The 25,281-nt window shown below is 33.6% G+C and overlaps 1 pseudogene; it reads left to right on the forward strand.

The window, feature by feature from the left end:
* Window positions 1-8,501: 8,501 nt before the first annotated feature.
* LOC108487814 (uncharacterized) lies at window positions 8,502-24,499 on the forward strand (annotated as a pseudogene).
* The last annotated feature ends 782 nt before the right edge of the window (window positions 24,500-25,281 follow it).

Here is a 25,281-nt window from a genome sequence, read left to right on the forward strand (position 1 = left end):
AATTTAATCCTTAATACACATTTTATCAAAAATCACATAATTAAACATAATAATCTATCAACAAAGATTTATTTTTCATCATCCACAAAAATCTCAAGCTATCAACAATGGAAAATCACAAAATCCACAACCAATTCAAAAATCCAAGCATGGGCTAGCTAGTATTCGGAGCAACGATTTGAAAAACGTAAAAATTATCAAAAACCGAGCAAAACACATACCTAATTCAAGCTTCCAAAGGTGCCAAATATTCACAGATTTCAAAGCTTTCTTTTCTTCTTAAGTTTCAGCCAAGAATGATGAATGCATGGCCATTTTAATTTTTTTGTTTTATTATAACATCATTTATTAACTAATTACCTTATTAACCTTAATGAAATAATATAAATGCTTTATAATGGTTTTCCACTACCGTCCATGCTATTATTCAATGGCCTAATTTCATTTTAAGGCCTCCACATTAAAAAGAACATAGCAATATAGCACTTTAACAAATAGCAAGTCATTTTACATTTTACGCGATTAAGTCCTTTTGTCAAATTGAGCACACAAACAGTAAAATTTTCACACGAAACTTTCACACATATCAATTAACATACTGTAAACACCAAAAATAATATTAAAATAATTTTACATCTTCAGATTTGTGGTTCTAAAACTACTATTTCGATTTAGTTAAAATCGAGCTGTTACAGTAAGAATCCAGATTCTGCCCCAAATCAAATCGCCTAGACGCATGAAAGAGCTTTTGCTGCGAATACTGTTTGTATGTGTTTGTTTCTATATATTTTCATTTTTAAGACTTGATCCAAGGAATTTCTAATAACAATCCTTGTACACGTTCTACTATTCTGCCTTTTAAATGCAACGTCAAAATTGATTTTGACATTCAAGCAGTCTGGTGGCCTCCAATTCTTATTAGCTATTATGTTGACAGGTACCTTTCTATTTACCCCTTCAATTTTCTACATGAAGTCTAGAATAAATTGTACAAATCTCTCTTCTGTTTGTGCCTTATTTTCATGAAGCAACTTATATTTGGCTGACCTTAAACCTCATACAGTACACATAATACTTTTTATCTAATTGTTTGATTTTCTTTCAAATAAGTAATGCATCCAGTCCTTATATTGTACCTGATTTTGTTCCAGGGGCCATCCAATTCCTAGCCTTGTCCACACACCTGCTACAAAAAATTAGTCCCGAAACACATGTTGTCTTATTTCATCACTATTTTTGCATATTAGGCAAGTCGCCGAATCTTGTATTTTGCGTTGAAACAGATTAGAAAGAGTAGGCAGGAAATTATTTAAGGTCTTTCATACCAAAATTCTTTTTTTAGGCAACAAGCTCACCTTCCATAATTCTTTGTACATAGGTTTGTAAAGAATTTGGTTTTGCTGTAAATTTGTTGATCTTTTCGTTTGTATTAATTTTTTGTATCCACTTTGTACTGTGTAAACTCCCGAAACCTCACCTCACTATATAAATTTGTCCAATTCTTTCTCAAGCGGGAGTGGGATACAAAGAATCCTTGCTGCGTCATCTTGGTGGAAGGTTCGCTGAATTAATTCCTTCTTCCATTGATTTGAGTCTTGTTCAATTAAATCAGAGACTAACACAAGATTTTGGGTAATACATAGAAATTGAATCTTGTAGTCATCTGAGCCCGGAACCCATGTGTCATTCCAAATTTGTATCTATGTTCCCGAGCCAACTCGCCAGCCCATCCTCTTGTTAAGAAGTCATTTTGTCGACCATAGGCTTCTCCAAGTATATGATGGTAAGTTCCCTAACCGTGCATGCATAAAATCTGAGTTTGGATAATATTTGGTTTTTGAAGATTTGGCAAATTATGAATTTGGGTAATAAATTAAGCACTAACTCTATTTAGCTAGCATTGCCACATTAAATTTTGAAAGGCATCGAAATCCCATTTCCCCATCCTCTTTCAACTCACCAAGCTAATTCCATTCGCACCAGTGGATTCCACGTTTTTCAAGACTTTTTTGCCACCAAAATCAGCTTATAATATTTTCCAATTCTTTGCACAGTGATTTTGGTAATAAAAAAATGCCATAGAGTAGATTGGAATAGCCTGCAATACTACTTTTATGAAGACTTCTTTTTCCCCTACCGACAAGAATCTAGTGCTCCACCCTCTAACCTTACTAATCATCCTGTCCTTTAGTATTTGGAAAGATTTTTTTATCCTTTCCAACTATATTGGGTAAACCTAGATATTTTTCTAGGTTTCTAAAGGTTTGAATTCCTAATATGCTAGCAACTTGTTCTCGAATTTGCTTAAAGACATTTGTGCTAAAATATGCCATTGACTTTTCAAAGTTAATACATTGACCTGAACATACTTCATATTCCCGTAATACCTCTTTAAGATTATTTTCTCCCCTAAATTTTGCGTCCCCAAAAAGAATGCAGTTGTTGCAAACAATAAATGTGTGATTAATGGACCTTTCTGACAAACCTTTACCCTTTTAGAGAACCTTCCCTAGCTGCAAGCCTCATCAAGGATGACAAACCTCCATTACATATTAAGAATAAATATGGACTTAAGGGGTCACCTTGACGCAAACCCCTCATTGGTCTGAAACATTCACCTATCACCCCATTCAAACAAACTAAATAATTAACTGTTCGTACACATATCATGATCAAAGACACAAAAGATTCTACAAATCCTATTTTTTGCATGACTTTTTCCAAGAAAAACCACTCCACCCTGTTGTATGCCTTACTCATATCCAGTTTTAGTGCTAGATTTCCATTATTGTTTATTCTTCTTTGTTTTAATAAATTCATTAATTCATAAACCAAGAGAATATTGTCAATGATGAGTCTACCTGGAACAAACGCACTCTAGGCCTTATCAATACATTTATCAAGAACTTGTTGAAGCATATTTGCCACCATCTTAGCAATAATCTTGTACACAAATGTGCATAGGCTAATAGGTTGAAAATTCTTAAGGTTGGTAGGACTTGCCACTTTTGGTATAAGCACAATAGCTGTTAAATTAACTCCATCAACTGGTCCTCCCTTATTTAAAATCTCGAGATAGAAATTACCAACTTCTTGTCAAATAATATGCCAAAACCATTGGAAAAATAAAGTTGGAAAACCATCACATCCGGTTGCTTTTATTGGTCCCATGCTCTTAAGAGCCGAAAAAAATTTGTCGCTAGTAAATCTTTACTTAGAATCTGAGATATGCGTATCAGTTCCTGACAATATGTATTTAAGATTACCAAAACCTTCTGATAAAAACGAATTTTCAAAATACCATTTAGCCACCTCCTTCATTGCTCTTTTGTCAGAAATTAGTTGGTCGTGTTCATTCTCTAGTTCTTCAATCTTGTTTACTCTTTTTCTATGGGAAGCAAATTTGTATAAAAATTATGTATTCATATCTCCTTCTTTCAACCAATTCAACCTAGCTCGTTGCTCCCAATATTTTTATTCTTTATCAATTTCTAAATTTAAATGGATTTTAGCATCAATTAATTTAGCCAAGTTTTCAGCCGTCCTTTCGATTCCATCAAGGTCTTCAATTCGGGTTAGTATCTTCTTTGTCAATCCTTTTCGTAACTTCCTGATTCCCATAGCCCATTTTTGTAAACCTTTACCTACCAATTTTAATTTCTCCATCACCCTTCCATTATACATTGCCCAAAGTCTTTTCACTTTTGTCTCACAAGAAGTTTCCATAGTCCATCATGCTTCAAATCTAAATTATTTACTTCTTTTAAGCATCCCTTCAATTTCGGCTTGTAAAAACAGAGGGAAATGGTCTGAGAAAGAATGGGGCAAATGCCTTATTGTGAATTCAGAGAATAACCATTTTTATTTATATCCCCTTTGTCAAGTCGTTCTTTTATGTTTGTTGTTGGGAGATCACCACGTTCCCATGTAAACCACTTTCCAGCATAACCCACGTCTTCCACTCGATAATCATTAAGAACTATCCAAAATTCTTCCATTCGACCTTCATCTCTTGGTAAGCCCCCTTCCTTTTCAAAAGTATATAAAATCTCATTAAAGTCACCACAAACCAACCAATTTGACTCATGTTCTCTCCCTAACCTCCTTAGAATATCCCAAGCCTTGTTCTTCCACGAGCTTCTGATGCACCATAGAAACGATCAATTTCCAATTTTCCCCTACTTCACTATCATCAATATTAACGTCAATGTGATGTTTGGAGAAACTTCTTAAATTGATCTCTACTTCACTTTTCCAACCAAGACTTAACCCCCTTCTTGTTCCCATTGCTAGAACACCAATACCACAATTAAATCCACACCGTTGTCAAACTCTTTCCATTTGAGAATTATCTAACTTTGTCTCCATGAAGAAGACAATTTGAGGATTATAAATTTTCAGCATATGCTGAAGTCTTCTAACGCCCTATGGACTCCCTAATCCACGGACGTTCCAACTTAAGATTTTTATTGTATCCGGTTGGCTTACCTATTAGCAACTGCCGATATCTTATTTTTATAATAGGTTCCTCTTCGTTCCCCTTGTCCATCCACAACTATATGACTTTCTGACCTAAATCTCTTTTTCCCTTCTTCGTTCTCTATAGTAATCTCTTCCATATCCTCAACCTTATCTTCCCTCTCATCATCACTTTGCCATATTACCCCTTTTCGTTTTTCTTGTTGCTTCTTTCTTTTTAAGTTAAGCCCCAAAGTATGACTAATAAATCCCAATTCTTGTTGTAAACCAAAGCTATTACAAACATCTTCCTTACCAGCCCTTCTCCCAAAAGTACTCCCTATATTATCTTCCCATAACCAAACGCTTAGAGTAATGCTCACCTTCCTAGGTTGTGCCTTAAGTGAAATATCCCATCCGTATTCCACTTCTTTCAATCCTAGGTTAATCCTATTCTGACAAAATTTGTCTCCATGTCCTAGACATCCATAAAGAAAGCAAAATAAAGATATTTTTTCATAATGAAATCTCACAAATACCGGATTTGAATGGGGAATCAAAATCTTCTTTTTCCTCTTCAGCGGATTTCTAATATTAATCTAAACTCTAATTCGTATGAAATTTTTGAAGCCTTGATTAAGCTATTTCGTATCATGTTCCAAAAATTTGCCAACAAAATTTCCCAATAATTGCGCCACATGATCAGTAAAAAAACTCGTTGGAAGGTCATGAATTTGCACCCAATAATCAGAAAAAACTAATGGAACAGAACTCGGGTCCTCACCGTTTTTTAATTTATAAAGGATAAGAAGATGGTTATAAAAAGTCCAAGGTGTTCCACTTATCACCCGTTCCAAGTCAACCTCATAGAAAAATCTAAACATATATCGTTTTTCTCCAAGTTCAAAGATTTGAATTCCCCCCAACGGATGCCATAAATTAGTCGTCGTGTTTTTCATAGCGAAAAAATTGACCACGCTTACTGTAAGAGCACATCCGACTAAGCATAAATCATATAGTGGTTGTTGGGGTCCTTCCTTTACTGCGAATTGAAACCTTCGTCTTCTTCCTCATCAAGACTCAAGTTTGCCAAATCATTGTCCACTAATGCCATCTCAACCCGCATAATAGATTAATGTATCTTGGATTGAAATTAAAGAACCTTGGATTCTTTACAAAGGTAGTTTTGTGTAATCGCACCTATGCAAAAAAATTTCCTAAAAAATAAAAAAAAAAACTAAACTTTATTGTCGGCAAAGTAAAGAGCGATAAACACAAATCAAAAAACACAATCGTAACCTAAAACTTTGCTAGACGGAAGAACGTGCCACTTATCGGGTAGGCTCTTCAAGTCATATCATATATATATATATATATATCATTATATTAAAAATATTTGAAATTACTAACTCCTTTATATATCATATAAATATCAACTTTTTTTATATATTTTTCTCCATATATAATATTTATATGTCAAATATTTATCTTCTCCACCTATCTGTAGGTATGGTGATTTCTAATATTATAAAATGAAATAATTATTTCAAATATACTTATTATTTTATATGTAAAATATTTCAAATATCATTATTTTTCATCCACATTGTAGGTATAATATTTCAAATACCATTACGTTTATATGTGTTTCAATACACATACAAAAATATATAATACTAAAATTTACTACAGTCATGATATGGATTGAAGAATAAATATTACACATATTAAAATTATACTTATTAAACATAACGATGTTTACAATAATTATTTGGTTTTATAAATAAAAGAGTTATTAATTAAAAATAAAAACTTAAAAAATATATTTACTAATTAAAATATTAGTTAAATTTTTGAAAAAATCTTGAAACAACATGAAATAACAAATACAAATGTGCTTAGAAGAGAAATCAAATTTAAGATTCAAAGATGAAATCACTATAATTTAACCATTTAACTAGAGGAGCTAATGTATTAAAAATATCAATTAAAAGTAAAAAAAAAAGAATAAGCTTGAAACAATATGAAATAAAAAATATACAAATGTGAGTAGGAGAGGAATCAAATCCAAAACTTAAAAATAAAACCACTAACATTTAATCATTTAACCAAATGAGCTGATATGTTAAAAAAGCCAGAAAATGACCCCTATAGAATGCACTTTCAACTAAGGTGGCTGAAAATATGCCCTGTAGGACGCATTTTCAATAGAAAACTCATCAACTAAGGCACGTTTTCACTTTCTCTCACCAAAATCGATCCATTTCCTTAATTTTTTTTATTTGGATATTTTCAGCAAATTTAGCCTATTGTTTTACTTTTTTAAAAAAAAATTATATTATACTTTACCTTTTAATATAATTCTAATTTTCTAAATTGATGTATATACCATTTAAATGGTGTAGTAAAAAAAATATTTTGATAATTTTATTAGGGTTTGCTTGGATAACACAGAGTAATTGGTTGAAAGTGTAATTATAACACTCTCTTGTAATTACAAAGATTTGTAATTCCTATTTATATTTGGCTAATAGAGTGTAATTACATTATAATTCTATGTTATGTTTGGTAGTGCAAATTATAATTATACAATTACATAATTTATATTTTAAAAATATTAATTATAATAAAAATTATCAATACAATAAAAATTTTAAACAAAAACAAAAATTAAAATAAAATTATCATATATACGATGTTAGTCTAATAAAGTAGCCAATAACTAATTTGGATACCCATGTGATGCATGGGTTGATTATATGTATCAACCAAAATAATATTTGATTGTTTTGTATTCTTTTATAGTGATGTTTTAAATAGATATTAGTTTTAATTTTTTAAAAATTAAAATGTTTATATAAATAATATATATATAAACTTCTCAAATTTTATTCCAAATATATTTTTATAATATTTTAAAATTTAAATTAGTCTTTTTTTGTAAAAAATATTTTATTGAAAATATATTTATAAATATAAATAGTTTTAAATAATTTGAAAACATCATGTTAATATTAAATAACAATATATTTTTATTTTTACTTTATATTTATTAATTTTTTACTTTGTATAATATATAGTATATTAATTTTTTCTTGCTATTTTATTTTATTATTAATTTAATATATGATACCAACTAATTTTATTTATAAAATATTATTCATTTTAAATAGTATTTACCTTAAATATGTTATATATTATTATTTTTAATTTTTTTAAAAAGTAAATTTATATATATATATATATATATATATATATTTTGACTGAAGTAAATTTATATATTCACTTAGAAAGCAAATAGGTATAAATATATTATTAACTATAATATATTTTTATTTTTACTTGGGTATTGTATTTTATTATTAAATTAAATTATCATACCAACTTCAGTTATTTAAAAATATTATTTATTTTAAATATTATTTACACTAAATATATTAAATTATATACCGACTTCATTAATTTATTACCACATGCAACAAATTTGATTAGTTGCAAATTGATACATCCCATCAAAACCAAACTTGATGGATTCATTGATGGTTATAAGGTAAAACTTGTGGCTCAAGGGTTTCATCAAAGACCAGACATAGATTATGTTGAAACTAAAGATAGACAATTTGGATTGCGGATTCAGGTATTAATTTGAATTTTGCAAACTAAGATAATATGTAAATTCGGATGTTGAAATTACTACCTGATGCAGATTTAGAGCGGATGTGGATAGACCCTTTCAAATTTGGATATATCTTATTCGAATATACTAGTTATAAAATATCTAACAATTTATTAATATTTTTAAGAATTTACTAATATTTCTAAGGATGTTAGAAAAATTGGTAAATGGTTAAATATTTTGGTAAAAAATTTTCCTAAATTTTTTTTAGTGAAGGTCATAGTAGAAATACAGTAACCTACAAGAAGATAATCACTCAATTATAACCTTGAGCACTACAAACGTCCATGAGCTTCATCGACCCCGTTTAGGGTAGAAATAATTGAATGTTGTTAGAGTCGAAGCTAGCCGGCTCACTTAGAAATAAATGGAGGTATTTTCTATCATTTATTTATTATTATTGTAATAACTCTCTTCCTAAAACTTTTGTTTTAACTTCTCGACTGGGATCGAAATGTGAATTCCGACAATCTTATAATAAATCTTTCACTTCTAGGATCATAAGAAACCCGGTTTAAACTTGCCTGAAGTCCAACCTCGTTCTCTAGCTGCCCAACCTTACCAAAAACACAGCTCAATGTGGATCTAACTATTGGTTTTGGGGCTTCTAGGCTCATGCGATACGATCAGATCATTTAAAACACATTTTCTAGAGGGGAAGAAATTGCAGATCAAATCTTGGTCTTGAGCTGGAACATTAAAATTCAATCATTTAAACATTATTATAACCCAAAGGATTTGTTGCTTAATCTGGATCCAACTGGTGGGCATGAGCTACAACATAAAAATCCCATCATCTAAAACCCATTTTAACAGCTATTCATTTGGCTATTACTCCCTTTACTTTGTGAAAATTATGTATTTAGTCCCCTTTACTTTGTGGAATTTGTGGATTTAATCCTTATACTTTAATTTGATCAATTTTAGTCTTTTTACTTTTCGAATTGGTAAAATTTAGTCCCTTATTTTTCAAATTTTGAAATTTTACTCCTGACTCAAATAATAGTAGTTAAATTTAATTACTAGTCTTGTATTATGTGTATAGTTTCAAATTTAATCCATCATATTCTCAGGTTGCATCATTCTATATCCTTATACTTTTCAAATTTTGAAATTTCAATATTGACACAAACAAAATTTGTTAATCCATTAACTAGATTTTTAATGAATAATATGGTAAAATAACAAGATGACATGGCATTACACATACAATAATAAGTTTACCACACCAGATTTGGGAAATAATATAACCTAACATAATGAATTTAACATTTATCCTTAGGCGGGAATGAAATACATGAACTAAAAATGACTAAATCGACCCGAAACCTAAGTATCCCATCATCTAAAATCCTAGTGTGGTGAGATTTAAAGAGTAAAAAAAAAAATTGAACTGCAATGCAACTTCAGTTGAGGTGTTTGGCAACACACCAGTGAACATTTCTCACCTCACTGTAACCCAAAATATTGACCAGAGTTAAAAGCTCCAGGGAACTGATTTGGAAGTCCAAAAATAGGGATAATTACTATTTTACCTCTCCAATTCTTCCTTTATTATTTATTTTATTTAATACACATAACATACTTTTAATATGACATTATTTAATATAATTCAATTTTTAATAAAAATATTTTTTATAATTTTTATTTATATAGCATAAATACAATTTAATTATATTTAATTATTTGATTTAAATATAATTTGTAAAATATTTTAATATTCTATTATATATACATTTTAATTTAATGTTATCAATAGTAATTTGATATTCTTATCTCACCATTAAAGTTGTGTTTGAATCCAAACACATCCTACCTTTGATTTTAATCTCACTATTACAATAACTAATCTCACTGTCATTACAATTTTTAATCTCACTGGAATGAATCACACTGCCCATCCATAGGAAGAGCTAGTCAACATATGCCCAAACCTTGAAGCAAAGATTGTTCAAATTCACCTCCAACAACTTGAACAACATAGTCCAAAATCCATCTCATAAAGGACCCGATAAAGACCCAGGTCACTACTTCTTCAGGCTCAACAAGAACAAAGTCTACTACGTTAGTAACTTGCTAGTGAAATGAGCCACCAACATAGCCAGACCCAACCTGGCTTCTATTGGAACCTGCATAGATATGGAGGCAACTTCCATTTAACCATCTAATGTTTAAACCGGTTGGATGCAAATTGAAAGCACAAGGTGTGGCTAAAACTTACTGCCAAAATGTTGTTTCTTTACACAAACCATATTTTGAAAGGTAGGTTAAGGAAGATAACTGAGAGCATTGTGTCATGGGGCTAGAACTTTAGTCTGGCAAATCATACAACCTTAAGCAAATCCTTTGCTTCAAATTTGCCTAAGTTAGCCTAACTCTCAAAAGATGAGAATTCACAACAAAAATTCTCCAAGTCACTTAAATAAAGCAAAAACAAACTTAAAAGACAAAGGAGCTCGACTTGAACAAAAAAGCCATAAGAAAGTAATGCACATAAGGCGTTTAAGTAAATGCTCTCTAATATATTCAATAACTATGAATGAGATGATTACAAATGAGGGAGAAATCTTCTATTTATAGTTGAGCTCCTTCAGATCCAACGATACAGTTTAAATTATATATACAGTCAAGATTAAAGCCTATTTACAAGATGAAAGTCCTAAGGGATTTAACTTTATACAATCTTATCCTTTAGGATTACAAATATTAACCATGATGTAACACCCCTTACCCGTACCCGAGATCGGGATAAGTACAAGGCGTTCCCAGACATATACTCGGACACTTTCGGAAAATACATATTATAAAATTTCATTCTAATATAAAACCGACTAAACGACATCATAGTGTCCCGATTATGGACCTACAAGGTCCAAAACATATATTAAAAGCGATCCGGGACTAAAGCGAGAACTATAGAAAATTTTAGAAAAAAAATTACTAGGGTTATGCCTCACACGCCCGTGTGGAGGCAAAGCACATGCCCGTGTGCTTAGGGACAAGCCTGTGTGACCCACCCATGTTGAATTATTTGGATTTATTTTTCATTTCGAACTTATAGGGATTTTAACACGACCAAGCACACGCCCGTGTCCTTCATACGACCTAGACATGCCTGTATCATTGCCTATGTCCAAAAACCTGGACATTTTGTTTATGACGTCATCATTCATTTTGAGGCACACGGCCAAGGCACACGCCCGTGTACTAGGTCGTGTCCTCCACACGGTTGAGACACACGACCGTGTTTCTACCTGTGTGTTTACTACCATGCAAACTGACATAAAATTTTAAGTGTAGGGGACACGCGGTCGAGCAACACGCCCATGGGGGCTGATCGCGTGTCATACACGGCCTAGACACATGGCCGTGTGTCTACCTGTGTGGACCTTTTTAGGGCTATTTTCCAAGCCTTTAGTCACCCTCTAACATTTATACACACTTAGAGACTTCAATGGTATTTAACATGGCCTAATTATACTCTTAAACAACCTTGACATAATTCACTACATGTTAACCTCATCTAATTGGTTTAGTACATGCTAAAATTTTCTTTTCGTATTAGGGATTAACATGACACATTTTACTTTTTACACTTAGGCCATATTATATCCATATACCATTGTACGCTATGTCCACTATCAAATTATTAGGTCCCATTTCAATCATCCACTCATGATAAGCCTCATTATCATATTTCACGAGACATTTAAACATAGACATGCATCATTAATAGGTTTACAACCTACATCAATATGAGCCATATCTCATGGCCATATATAAAAGAATAAGTATACCATTTAGGCTCTTACATTGGCTAGCCAAATGACACATATAACAAAATAACCAAAAATTTATACATGCCATTAAACAAAATAAAAGTATCTATATACCAAAGCAGAACAAGTCGATAGTGTGTTGATTCTCCAACCGTCTTCCAATCTTCACGAGTCCACGAGCTTTGTAAGATACGGAAAAGAGAAGGGGTAAGCATTTATATGCTTAGTAAGTCAGGATAACTGGAAAGTAAAGTTACTGGTTAATTAGCATACAACCATATTAGGCACTAATTCCAACAAGCATGAAATAGTTTGTAACACCCCTTACCCGTTACCGTCGCCGGAACAGGATACAAGGTATTACCAGAACATAACACATACCATTAAACATAACCGAAATATAAATATGTCATCCAATTTGATAGTGCATCGTATAATATATGTCTTGAACAATATTAGCCAACTTTAATGGCTTGTACAAATTAGCTGGTCGAGCATCAGTAACTAATATTTTAAACCTAGACAAATATGACACGTAACAAAATAATTAAGCCTACTATACATGCCATAATTCAAAACGTTTAGTTCAAATACCCTAAAGTATGATAGTGCGGATAGATCTTCACGATCCTTAACTCCCGAGCAAGTCAAGAACACTATAAGACAAAGAGAGAAACAAAGTAAGCTTATAGCTTAGTAAGTAAGTATGTAAATACTAATTAAAAAAAATCTAACATGTTTACACAACAATTCAAGTATATCTACTTTAACTTCACTATTCATTCCACTTTGATTAAGCTGTCTCTGCTGCGTCATATTCACTAAATAAATCATAACTCGAGTTACAAAACTCGAAATTAAAATCCGTAAAATTTCCCTGAATCTAGACTCATAAAGCTTTTAGCTAATGTTTTTCTATAATTTTTGGTTTAGCCGATTAGTACAGTTTATTAGTTAAAGTTTCCCCTGTTACACAGCTCGACTGATCTGACCTCTGTTCACTACAAATTGAATTTCTCTCAGTACACAATTCAAACAACCCTGAAGTCTGTTTCATTTAAAACTAGTCTCAATAAGGAATTTAGGCATGTAAACTATATTTCTTAATTTGCTTTGTACAATTTTTAATGATTTTTCAAAGTTGGAATAGGGATCACGTATTCATCCTGAGCAAGTCACATACAATTGTAAATATCTCAAAATATAGAATTCCTTTGCTTGCTCTGTTTCTTTTATATGAAAGTAGACTCATTAAACTTTAATTTCACATCTCATTCAACCTCTAATTATATTCCTCCTATTTTTGGTGATTTTTCAAAATCACATCACTGCTACCATCTAAAAACAGTTTTAATGCTAATTTCACTCTTTCACACATTCTTTATGCTAACCTCATTTTATCTTATATATGTATATACCACAAATCATTTTCACCACATTTCATTCACCATAAGTGTAGGTCCAAACCACAATATCACCACAAAACCATCCCGTTGAACAATTCGGATCAATCCTCGATATTTAATGGTTTCAAAGACACACCCCACCATCATACTTCGTTTAGTTCGGCTCTCTTGTACACATGGTGAACACTTAGTACCACTCATGCACCCAACCGATTTGTCTCGTAGCTCTCTTGTCTACATGGTGTCCTTCACTTGGAATCACGCATGCGACCTAGCTACATTTATCTTTCACGTAGCTCTCTTGTCTACATGGTGTCCTTCACTTGGAATCACGCATGCGACCTAGCTACATTTATCTTTCACGTAGCTCTCTTGTCTACATGGGATACATCTCGTATCACACATGTGACCTAGCTACTACAGGGTGTCTCGTAGCTTTCTTGTACACATGATGTGCACTCAGCATCATACATGTGACCTAGCTACGCTCCTCTATTTCATTCGATCTCTCCAATGTTCAACCGGATCTCTCTCTATATTTATTTCCATTCTTCCAATAGCCGATTTATATTTTAACATCAGCTAGTATATTTATATAATAGGCTGAAATATAAGAATGTACATGAAATTATTGTAATATTTACATACAAACTTACCTTGGTGCAAAATGTGGAAATTTTGCAATTTAGTCCAAAACTTTTTCCTTCCCTGCTCGAGATCAATTCGCGTCTTTCTTGATCTATAATAACACATTTAGCTCATTTAATACTCATACTATTTATTTCAATCCAAAATAACATCATGGAAAAATTACATTTTGCCCCTAACTTTTCAAAATTACAATTTTGCCCCTAGGCTCGGAATTTAATTTCAGCCCTTATTCTTATATTTTATGATATGCTGAACATTTTCTCTTCTACAACAACATCAAATTCTCACTCTATCATATAGTTATGAACAATAGGTATTTTACCGATTATGTCGTTTTACTCGTTTTCACTTAAAACCGAGTAGCACAAGTTATTTAACATAATTTAAAACCTCATATTCTATCATAAAACATCAAAATACACAAATTTCACCTATGGGTATTTTTCCAAATGTGAACCCTAGGTTAAATTATTACTAGCATAAGCTTAATCGAGCTTCCGGGATTCCAAAAACGTAAAGAACATTAAAAACGGGGCTTGGAATCACTTACTATGGAGCTTGAAAATTGAAGAAACCCTAGCTATGGAGAGAGGGAGAATTCGGCAGCAACTAAGGAGGATGATGATCAATTTTGTGTTATTTTTCCCATTTTATTTCATTTAATATCCAAATGACCAAAATGCCCTCCTTACTAAACTTTCAAAAATTCCTTCCATGTCCTAATTTTGTCCATGAACTTAAAATTGGTCAAATTGCTATTTAAGACCTCCTAATTAATATTCCAAAACAATTTCATACTAAAACTTCGGGATGCAAATTTTGCAACTTATTCGACTTAGTCCCTACTTTCAATTTAAGCACTTTAGGCATAGAATTTCATCACGAAATTTTCACACAATCATGCAATCATATCATAAACCCCAAAATAATTATAAAACAATTATTTCTATCTCGGATTTGTGGTCACGAAACCACTATTCCGATTAGGCCCTAATTCGGGTTGTCACAATTCTCCCCTTTTGAGATTTTCGTCCCGAAAATCTTACCAGAAAGAGGTTTGGGTCTTGTTTCCTCATAGCTTCCTCAGTTCCCACGTAGCCTCTTCTATCCCATGTCTATGCCACAATACTTTCACTAAAGCTATACTTTTATTTCTTAACTGTTTAACCTCTCGAGCCAAAATCTTTCTTGGTTTCTCCTCATAGGTCATATCCGATCGAATCTCAATTTCGTTGGGAAATCACATGTGAAGGATCGAACGATAACGTCGCAACATTGATACATGAAACACGTTATGAATTCTTTCTAACTCTGCGGTAAGGCCAACCGATATGCCATGGTCCAATCTCTCAAGAATCCGTGCACGACCCAATAAAACGCGGACTCAACTTGCCTTTTCGACTAAATCTCGAATCTTTTTCCATGGTGACACCTTCAAGAACACTTTATCACCCACCGAAATTCAATCTCTTTTCTTTTAAATCGCATATGACTTTTGTCGATCTGAAGCGACTTTCAAGCAATCCGAATTACTTTTATTTTCTCTTGGTTTTTTAACTAGATCAACTCCATGAATCTGTTTCTCACTAAGCTCGGTCCAATATAAAGGAGTTCGACACTTACGACCATACAAGGCTTCAGACGGTGCCATTTGTATACTTGATTGATAAGCTGTTATTGTAGGCAAACTCAATCAAAGATAGATATTTCTCCCAACTACCTCCAAATTCTAAAACACAAGATCTAAGCATATCTTCGAGTACCGGATTACTCTTTCCGCTTGACCATCTGTTTGTGGATGAAATGCGGTACTAAAGTTCAATTTTGTACCCAAAGCTTCTTGTAACTTTTTCCAAAATCTCGAGGTAAATCTTGGATCTCTATCGATATTATAGACATAGGTACTCGTGCAACTTCACAATTTCAGCAATATATAATTCGCTAATTTATCAAGTGAGTAATCGGTACGTCTTGGTATAAAGTGGGTGACTTTGTTAATCTATCAACCACTACCCAAACAAAGATCCTTCTTTTTAGGAGTTAAAGGCAAACCGGTTACAAAATCCATGGTAATCTTGTCCCATTTCCACTCGTGCACCATTACGGTTGAAGTAATCCCAAGGCACTTGATGTTCAACTTTTACTTGTTGAGATCAAACACTTGGTTACAAATTTAGAAATGTCCTTTTCATACCGCCACCAATATGACTTCTTTAAATCATTATACATTTTGTGCTACCAGATGAATCGATAAATGACCATTGTGCGCCTCATGTAATATTTTTCGAATCAATTTATCGTTTTTAAGCACACATATCCTGTCTCGAAACATCAAGCAGTCATCCGGTCCAACTCGAAAATCTGAGTCGTAACTCGATTCGCATTGAGTTCTCATGATCCGCAACTCACTATCATTCTTTTGAGCATCACAAATCAACGGAGAAATAACGGTTTAGCTCTCATCTCGCTAAGATTGACCCATCATCGACAATGCTAACCCCGTGTTCATGGCTCTCAAAGTAAAAAGAAATTTCGCTCAAGGTGTCAAGAACTACATTTGCTTTTCCGGATGATAATCAATCACTAAATCATAATCCTTTAATAATTCAAGCCATCTTCATTGTCGCAGATTCAGATCCTTTTGATTCATCAAGTACTTCAAACTTTTGTGATCGGTAAAAATTCGCATTTTCACCGTACAAATAATGTCGCCAAATCTTCAAGGCAAAAACAACAATGCCGCCCAAATCATGTGTAGGATAGTTCTTCTCATGCGGTTTTAACTGTCTCAAGCATAAGCTACCACTTTACCCTCTTGCATCAACACACATCCAAGGCACATCAATGATGCATCACTATAAATTACGAACTCCTTTCCGACTCGGGTTGTACTAAAATTGGTGCTTCATCAATCGTGCTTTCAATTTTTCAAAACTTTGTTGACATTTATCAGTCCATTCAAACTTAACATTCTTTTACAACAACTTAGTCATAGGAGAGGCAATCATCGAAAATCCTTCAACAAAACGTCTATAATACGGCTAAGCCTAAAAGCTTCTAACCTCGGATACATTCTTGGGTGGTTTCCAATCAACGATCGCAGAAATCTTGCTTGGATCCACCGAATACCATCACTTGAGACTATATGCCCAAAAATCCGACTTCACGAAGCCGTAACTCACTTTTACTAAACTTGGCAAATAGTTTCTTTTCTCTCAAGATCTGCAATATAGTTCTCAAGTGTTCGGCATGTTCGGACTCATCTCGAGAATAAATTAAAATGTCATCTATAAACACTACTACAAACTTATCCAAATATGGTCGGAAGATCCGATTCATTAAGTCCATAAATATAGTGGAGCATTTGTTAAGCGAAAGGCATCACAAGAAACTCATAATGTCCATACCTTGTCCTAAAGGCGGTTTTCGACATCGACTCCTTAACTCTCATTGGTAGTAACCGGACCTCAAATCAATCTTTGAAAACACTGTGGCCCCTTTAACCGATCGAATAAATCATCAATCCTCGAAGCGGTACTTGTTCTTTATAGTCACCTTATTAAGTCGACGGTAATCAATGCAAAGTCTCATTGAACCATCCTTCTTCTTTACGAATAATACAGAGCACCCGGGAGAGAAACTCGGTCTCACAAATCCCTTGTCCGTTAACTCCCTGCAATCGAGCCTTCAATTCTTTTAATTCAATGAGCCATTCTATATGGAGCAATCGAGATCGGTGCAAGATGCCGGCAACAAATCAATGGCAAAATCTATCTCTCGTTCGGAGGCAACCTGCAATTCCTCAGAAATACATCCGAAACTCACAGACTATGATGATCGATTCAAATTTCAGTTGAGGCAACTCAATATTCATTACATAAGCCGGATAAACTTCACACCCTTTTCTCATGTATTTCGTGCAGACATGTGCGAAATCACCATAGGCAATTTATTTGATTCATCTGTTTCAACCCACGTAATTTCTCCATTTTCACATTTCAACTCTAGTGTCTTTTGTTTACAATCTACCTTAGCATCATACAATGTTAACCGGTCCATTCCCAAGATAACGTCAAACTCACCAAATGGTAACAAGATCAAGTTGGCCGGAAAAAGTGACCTTGAATCATTAATGGGCAATTCTTGCAAACCTTGTCAACTAGCACATATTGGCCTAAGGGTTCGACACTTTAATCGTAAACTCAATAAATTCAACAGCAACTTTTTATTGGATACTAAATTCATGCAAATATAGGAATGAGTGGACCGGGATCAATCAATGCAATAACAATAGTATCATAGAGAAAATGTACCAAGAATAACATCGGAGATGATGCATCTTCTCGCACGATAGCATAAGCTCTAGCAGTGCTCTAGCTTCGATCTTGCCGTTAAATCTTTCATCACCGTTTACTACTAGTCCCACCTCCAAGATTTCTCGGTGGTCTACCTCTACTAGCGGTGGTATTCGCCTAGCACTCAAATCTTTCTTCTTTAACTTTCTCCGGACAATCTCTAATAAAATGCTCATGAGAACAAGACTGAAACAAGCTCGCTCGGTCCCCAACACTCACCATAATGTTGCTCGCCACATTCTTCGACACTCGGGCTTTCTAGGTCGCACATTAACCACACTTGCCACCAAGTAGCTTGAGCTTTAGACCCGAATATGCTCTACCACGATCTCGTGTGAATCCCCAATTGAAACTGTCATTCGAGGGTTTGTCTCTTTGGACCTCTTTGGTTGAGATTGAAATGGTTTGCTTATCTGTCTTTTTCGACATCTCGGGCCTCAATAGCAGCTTTTCTTCTTTCTTTGTTCAATTCTTGCTTTAAGAGCTCGATCAACCAATACTACAAATTCTTTCAACTCCAAAATTCCTACAAGCACTTTAATGTCCTCATTCAGCCCATCTTCAAATCTTCTACACATAATGGCCTCGGTGGACACACATTCTCGGGCATACTTGTTGAGTCTTACAAATTCGCTCATACTCGCCATGACATTTTCCCTCGCTTCAATTCAAGGAACTCCTTCCGCTTTTTATCAATAAATCACGACTTATGTATTTCTTTCTAAATTCTTCTGGAAGAAATCCCAAGTAACTTTTTCTTTTGGCACCACTGCAACCAAAGTCTTCCACCGGTGGTAAGTCGAATCTCTCAAAAGTGATACAAGACACTTTAAGCATTCCTCGGGTGTACATGAGAGCTCATCAAATACACGGGTAGAATTTTCAAGCCGAATTCCGCTTCTCGGGATCATCATCGACCTTTGCTCTAAACTCTTGACCCCTTGTTTTCGAATCTTGTCAACCGGAGGCTTGTTCATTCTTACCAAATCTATACCTTGAGCACTCTGAGAATCGCCCGAGGTATAGGAAGGGTGGAGGAGGTTGAGCATTTGGATTTGCTCGAATAAATTCAAGATACCAATTGTTCATCATTTGGAGAAAGGCATCCCGAGCCTCATCTCCTTGTCTCAATGTCTCAGGTCTATTTTCCACAAGCGGTCCCTTGTGCGGAGCGGCGCATTACTAAAGATCATCACCGCAGTTCCTTCAGATCCATTACTATATTAAAACAAAACACGCTTTAGAATAATCGAGTCACCACACTATCACAATATTTTTATGGCATGTATAGCTAGACTTTTACACACACTTTATTAGTCCGAGAATCGACTAAACCATAGCTCTGATACCACTAAATGTAACACCCCTTACCCGTTACTGTCGCCGGAACAGGATACAAGGTATTACCAGAACATAACACATACCATTAAACATAACCGAAATATAAATATGTCATCCAATTTGATAGTGCATCGTATAATATATGTCTTGAACAATATTAGCCAACTTTAATGGCTTGTACAAATTAGCTGGTCGAAATCAGAACTAATATTTTAAACCTAGACAAATATGACACGTAACAAAATAATTAAGCCTACTATACATGCCATAATTCAAAACGTTTAGTTCAAATACCCTAAAGTATGATAGTGCGGATAGATCTTCACGATCCTTAACTCCCTGAGCAAGTCAAGAACACTATAAGACAAAAGAGAGAAACAAAGTAAGCTTATAGCTTAGTAAGTAAGTATGTAAATACTAATTAAAAAAAATCTAACATGTTTACACAACAATTCAAGTATATCTACTTTAACTTCACTATTCATTCCACTTTGATTAAGCTGTCTCTGCTGCGTCATATTCACTAAATAAATCATAACTCGAGTTACAAAACTCGAAATTAAAATCCGTAAAATTTCCCTGAATCTAGACTCATAAAGATTTTAGCTAATTTTTTTCTATAATTTTTGGTTTAGCCGATTAGTACAGTTTATTAGTTAAAGTTTCCCCTGTTACACAGCTCGACTGATCTGACCTCTGTTCACTACAAATTGAATTTCTCTCAGTACACAATTCAAACAACCCTGAAGTCTGTTTCATTTAAAACTAGTCTCAATAAGGAATTTAGGCATGTAAACTATATTTCTTAATTTGCTTTGTACAATTTTTAATGAGTTTTCAAAGTTGGAATAGGGGATCACGTATTCATCCTGAGCAAGTCACATACAATTGTAAATATCTCAAAATATAGAATTCCTTTGCTTGCTCTGTTTCTTTTATATGAAAGTAGACTCATTAAACTTTAATTTCACATCTCATTCAACCTCTAATTATATTCCTCCTATTTTTGGTGATTTTTCAAAATCACATCACTGCTACCATCTAAAAACAGTTTTAATGCTAATTTCACTCTTTCACACATTCTTTATGCTAACCTCATTTTATCTTATATATGTATATACCACAAATCATTTTCACCACATTTCATTCACCATAAGTGTAGGTCCAAACCACAATATCACCACAAAACCATCCCGTTGAACAATTCGGATCAATCCTCGATATTTAATGGTTTCAAAGACACACCCCACCATCATACTTCGCTTAGTTCGGCTCTCTTGTACACATGGTGAACACTTAGTACCACTCATGCGACCCAACCGATTTGTCTCGTAGCTCTCTTGTCTACATGGTGTCCTTCACTTGGAATCACGCATGCGACCTAGCTACATTTATCTTTCACGTAGCTCTCTTGTCTACATGGTGTCCTTCACTTGGAATCACGCATGCGACCTAGCTACATTTATCTTTCACGTAGCTCTCTTGTCTACATGGGATACATCTCGTATCACACATGTGACCTAGCTACTACAGGTGTCTCGTAGCTTTCTTGTACACATGATGTGCACTCAGCATCATACATGTGACCTAGCTACGCCCTCTATTTCATTCGATCTCTCAGAATGTTCAACCGGATCTCTCTCTATATTTATTTCCATTCTTCCAATAGCCGATTTATATTTTAACATCAGCTAGTATATTTATATAATAGGCTGAAATATAAGAATGTACATGAAATTATTGTAATATTTACATACAAACTTACCTTGGTGCAAAATGTGGAAATTTTGCAATTTAGTCCAAAACTTTTTCCTTCCCGCTCGAGATCAATTCGCGTCTTTCTTGATCTATAATAACACATTTAGCTCATTTAATACTCATACTATTTATTTCAATCCAAAAATAACATCATGGAAAAATTACATTTTGCCCCTAACTTTTCAAAATTACAATTTTGCCCCTAGGCTCGGAATTTAATTTCAGCCCTTATTCTTATATTTTATGATATGCTGAACATTTTCTCTTCTACAACAACATCAAATTCTCACTCTATCATATAGTTATGAACAATAGGTATTTTACCGATTATGCTGCTTTTACTCGTTTTCACTTAAAACCGAGTAGCACAAGTTATTTAACATAATTTAAAACCTCATATTCTATCATAAAACATCAAAATACACAAATTTCACCTATGGGTATTTTTCCAAATGTGAACCCTAGGTTAAATTATTACTAGCATAAGCTTAATCGAGCTTCCGGATTCCAAAACGTAAAGAACATTAAAAACGGGCTTGGAATCACTTACTATGGAGCTTGAAAATTGAAGAAACCCTAGCTATGGAGAGAGGAGAATTCGGCAGCAACTAAGGAGGATGATGATCAATTTTGTGTTATTTTTCCCATTTTATTTCATTTAATATCCAAATGACCAAAATGCCCTCCTTACTAAACTTTCAAAAATTCCTTCCATGTCCTAATTTTTTCCATGAACTTAAAATTGGTCAAATTGCTATTTAAGACCTCCTAATTAATATTCCAAAACAATTTCATACTAAAAACTTCTGGGATGCAAATTTTGCAACTTATTCGATTTAGTCCCTACTTTCAATTTAAGCACTTTAGGCATAGAATTTCATCACGAAATTTTCACACAATCATGCAATCATATCATAAACCCCAAAATAATTATAAAACAATTATTTCTATCTCGGATTTGTGGTCACGAAACCACTATTCCGATTAGGCCCTAATTCGGGTTGTCACATAGTTTCCCTATCACATGCACTCATTCATCAAGTTAGTCTCATGCACTCATTCATCAAGTTAGTCTCATAACAGTGCATCTTATCATTAGTCTTATATGAGCTCATCAATTCAATATTTCCATTTCTATTTCTCATGTTAATCCCGTTGAATTTCTCAGAAATCTCGATGGATAGCCCAATTACCGTCAAGTCATACAAGTGATCATCTTAAGTACGCACTCCCGTGAACTTTATTTCTTACGGCGTGATTACCAGTCCAGGCTAAATCCCTCTTAATGAAAATTGCTCTCATAAGCTCGGATCTGAATTGCCAGTCCAGGCTAAATTCAGTCCTCAATCGGATTACCCACCGGGCTAAATCCTTAATGCACCTATATTCTTCGGGAGGCTCGATCACTCAAGGAACACCCGTCTGGGCTAGATCCTTTCTAGTTTGAGATCATCGAATTACCCGTATGGGCTAAATCTTTTTCTGCAACACATGCAGGATCTCATGTCATGTAAGCCATAATTTACCCATCGGATTTCCCTTTCTATTTCAACCGGGACATTTATCATATTTCATTCACACAAACACATTACATGAATTATCATGCAATGAATATCTAAATTTTCATACATTCAAGAACATGCATATTTAAGTATATTAAGGATTTACTTCGGGTTATACGAACTTACTTGGTAATTGCTTCAATTTCATATTTCGGCTATTCCGAAACCTTTCGTTTTCCACGGTCGACCTCCGGGATTGGTTCCTCGGGGTCTATATCAATAAAATTTGACTATTAATACATCACATTTTTCATTTTAAGATTTAAAACTCACCCCGAGCAAAATGACCAATTTGCCCCTAACCTTTCACACTTTTACAATTTAGTCCTAAAGCTCGTATAATGAAATGCATGAAATTTCTAAGTTACCCAAGCCTAGCCAAATATTTTTCTTCCCTATAACAGCCCATATTTTCTTTCATTTCACATTTTTCTACCCATTTCACAACTTTTACAAAATGGTCCCTTAAGCCATTTCCAAGAAAAACTACTTAGTAAAAGTTGTTTACTATCCTTTAAACTCTCATATTCCTCTATAAATCATCAAAACACAAACATCTCATGCATGGGTAAATTTTTTAACATGAAACCTAGCTTGAAATATGGGTAGAAATAGAGAGAGCATGTTACGAGGATCTTAAAAATACAAAGAACGTTAAAAACGGGGCTAGGGAGCACTTACTATTGAGCTTGAAAATGTTGAAAACCCTAGATATGGAGACCCTTAGAATTTCGGTAGCATGGAGAAGAAAATGAGCTGATTTTAGCTTGGTTTTTCCCTTTTTATTTAGTTTATTACCAAATGACCAAAATGCCCTTCCTTACTAAACTTTCAAAATTTTCCATGCAAGCCCATTTTTGTCCGAAAACTTAAAAATTGGAAAAATTACTCTTTAAGGACCTATAATTAATAATCCATAGAAATTTCATACTAATTGCTTCTAGAACCCAAGTTTTGCAATTTATTCAATTTGGTCCCTAATTTCCAATTGGACACCTTACATATAGAATTTCTTCATAAAACTTTAACACATGCTTATTTTCATATCCTAGACCTCATAATGATCATGAAATAATTATTTTAACGTCAAATTTGTTATTCTTAAACCACTATTCCGACTAGGCCCTAATTCGGGATGTTACACATGATAGCTCTAGTTTTCCTAGAGTGTTCCACTGGGCCACCAAGCTTTAAGTAGATGGTCTTCTCCATATGTTCCATGAATCAGGTCAGTTCAAGTGAGTCAAATGAGCCCTATTTAATTAATTGACCTCCATGGAATAGTTTGTGTGCATTTATCACGAGCTTTGATCTGTGGCTCGTGACAATTGCGCTTGGTGATGGAGTTGTCATTTTTTCAATGTCGGATTTGCCTTTAAGGTTTGGGATTGTAGCTAAGAGTACTCAAGATTGTAGGAAATTGGATCCTAATGCCATTGTTGTGCTTCATCGGGCTGATATTGGGGAGTATTTGAGGATGGAGAATCAAACTAAGCACCTAGTTGAAGATTAATTTGGGTCTTGCACTCTGGTTTTTCTAATTATAACAACTTTCTACTTCTTTATATTAATTGAAATGACATAAACTTATTCATAATATTGTTTAACATGGTATTATACTTTTCTTCCGGGTTGAAGCATATAAAAAACATTATTTAAGTCTGAAAACTGTGATTTTTTGGATTATCAGAGTTTCAGTTTGATTCCCTTGACATTCAAGTCAAATTCATTGTTTGGGCATCAGAAATATCTCATATGATTGTGTTTTGATTTTTTTTAATTTTGTCTTTCTTATATAAATCACTGAGTTGTATAACTATTAAACTATATTTACCATCATCCTTGTTAACGTGGTTTTAGATAAAATCTTTTTTGAGTTGTTGGTTTGTTTTTGAATGCTTTTACATTCTGCATGATCTTGATGTTAAGATTTAGGTTTTCTAGTTCATATATCCCTATACTCAAATCAGTGCTTAATGTTAGCAATGTTACTTTAATGCCTAGAACTATTCCTAATCCGTAAACTATTTATAATCCTTCTTTAAATCTTAAATAGGAGGATAAATGGACTTCAAAACATGTTCTCCTAAACGAGAATGACTTATTTTAATACAAATATATTTGAAGTAAATTACATCTCATGTGAATATACTTAAAAGATAAAGGCTCAAGGGTATAAAAAGCCCTTAAACTTTTTAAAAAAAACAATTAAGCCCCTCCTCTTTTTTTCTTTTTTCTTTTTCATTTACTTGAGCACTTAAACGTTCAAAATACATTCAAAAGGCCCTCAAACTT

Source organism: Gossypium arboreum, chromosome 10, assembly GCF_025698485.1.
Source record: "Gossypium arboreum isolate Shixiya-1 chromosome 10, ASM2569848v2, whole genome shotgun sequence".
Lineage (NCBI taxonomy): Eukaryota > Viridiplantae > Streptophyta > Magnoliopsida > Malvales > Malvaceae > Gossypium > Gossypium arboreum.